Here is a 2500-nt window from a genome sequence, read left to right as displayed (position 1 = left end):
AAGGCCCCACGTGGGTGCCGAAGCGAACTCTCCCAGCACAGCGCACGTGCCAACACGTCTGCACAACTGCGATACAAACCACCAGCGAGAACCGCTGGGGCGACCGAGCAGCAGACGGCGTCGCGGCGCCGAGTGCCGGGCGGCGGCGCATCCTCAACGCACACAGTCCTCAATCGCACCAGCACACTGCAGATGTCCACCGCGCTTCGCACCGGGCCGGCGAGGACCCACTTTGGCTGCACGGCGCCGCGCGCAGGGTGCCCCGGCGCGCAGCTGCGCCGCCTGCCGCGTCCGTCGGCCGGCGCGCCTGCCACTGGGCGCCCCCACCAGCCGGCTGTAGCGCGTGCGCCCACGCACCGCGCGGCCAGCACGCCGGGCGGCCCCCCCTCACCGGCCGGGGACAGTCCCACCCACCCACAGCCGCGTATCGCTTCACACCCAGATTCACATTCACGTTCGTTGGTATGGTGGGGACCGCTTCGTAGCTGTACCGATCGTTGCCCTCACAGATGTACCTCCAGCAAGGACAACCGCACCACAACGGGTTACCAGTTGTTCATTTGCGTAACGTCACCAGTAAACGTACACGTCCATCCCCGTTTGCAAAGTCAACTATTATTGCATGCCTGCCTGTCAGGTGTCAAGACACACTACATCCGCTCACATCCACGCAACAAAATGTGCCCGACTAGAGGGCACGTGGAAGGTGCCCCCGTACGTATGCGATGTCCATTGCGCGACCAACTGTCAACCGGCCTCTGTAGCATGTCGCAGATGTGGAACGCGGGGCACCGTGCTATCACATTGTGTGAGAAGAGACTACTACGTCTGCATACACGCGCCACTACATGAACAGACGGCTCATGCTGATCGCCATCCACTGCGTCCATTACTCCCACACGTCTCTATGGCGTACCACACTGCAATGCAGCTGTTATGGGGAGATGACACGTAGCTGTGTACACAACATTCTGAGCGGGTTGCGGTTGGACAATACATTAATGTAACGTGTCATATGCCAATTACAGAGCAGGGTAAGGCACAACTTGGGTTAGGTTAAGGCACAACTTGGGTTAGGTTAAGGCACAACTTGGGTTAGGTTAAGGCACAACTTGGGTTAGGTTAAGGCACAACTTGGGTTAGGTTAAGGCACAACTTGGGTTAGGTTAAGGCACAACTTGGGTTAGGTTAAGGCACAACTTGGGTTAGGTTAAGGCACAACTTGGGTTAGGTTAAGGCACAACTTGGGTTAGGTTAAGGCACAACTTGGGTTAGGTTAAGGCACAACTTGGGTTAGGTTAAGGCACAACTTGGGTTAGGTTAAGGCACAACTTGGGTTAGGTTAAGGCACAACGTGGGTTAGGTTAAGGCACAACGTGGGTTAGGTTAAGGCACAACGTGGGTTAGGTTAAGGCACAATGTGGGTTAGGTTAAGGCACAATGTGGGTTAGGTTAAGGCACAATGTGGGGGTAGATTGCGGTACAAATTGCATTACATTGCGGTGCAAATTGCATTACATTGCGGTGCAAATTGAGTTACATTGCGGTGCAAATTGAGTTACATTGCGGTGCAAATTGAGTTACATTGCGGTGCAAATTGAGTTACATTGCGGTGCAAATTGAGTTACATTGCGGTGCAAATTGAGTTACATTGCGGTGCAAATTGAGTTACATTGCGGTGCAAATTGAGTTACATTGCGGTGCAAATTGCGTTACATTGCGGTGCAAATTGCGTTACATTGCGGTGCAAATTGCGTTACATTGCGGTGCAAATTGCGTTACATTGCGGTGCAAATTGCGTTACATTGCGGTGCAAATTGCGTTACATTGCGGTGCAAATTGCGTTACATTGCGGTGCAAATTGCGTTACATTGCGGTGCAAATTGCGTTACATTGCGGTGCAAATTGCGTTACATTGCGGTGCAAATTGAGGTAGGTTAAGGTGCAACACAGGTTAGGTTAAGGTGCAACATAGGTTAGGTTAAGGTGCAAGATGGGTTAGGTTAAGGTGCAAGATGGGTTAGGTTAAGGTGCAAGATGGGTTAGGTTAAGGTGCAAGATGGGTTAGGTTAAGGTGCAAGATGGGTTAGGTTAAGGTGACATAGGTTAGGTTAAGGTGACATAGGTTAGGTTAAGGTGACATAGGTTAGGTTAAGGTGACATAGGTTAGGTTAAGGTGACATAGGTTAGGTTAAGGTGACATAGGTTAGGTTAAGGTGACATAGGTTAGGTTAAGGTGACATAGGTTAGGTTAAGGTACAAACTGGGTTGTGTTATGGTACACATTGCGTTGTAGTACAGTACACGTTAGGTTTGGGTACGGTACACAATGTGGTATGGGATGGCGTGTTGTGGGGGGGAGGGGGGGGGGGAGGTTCGTTGATATCGACCGTAGGACGTGGATGCCCGAGGCAGCGTCAGTGTGTCAAAGGAGTTATGTCACGTCGGGATGCGCTTTTCGCCAGTGAGAGGGGGCGAGCCGTGTCTGTGGTTGCGGCAG

Source organism: Schistocerca cancellata, unplaced genomic scaffold, assembly GCF_023864275.1.
Source record: "Schistocerca cancellata isolate TAMUIC-IGC-003103 unplaced genomic scaffold, iqSchCanc2.1 HiC_scaffold_995, whole genome shotgun sequence".
Taxonomy (NCBI): Eukaryota; Metazoa; Arthropoda; class Insecta; order Orthoptera; family Acrididae; genus Schistocerca; species Schistocerca cancellata.
Note: the sequence above shows the minus strand (reverse complement) of the source record.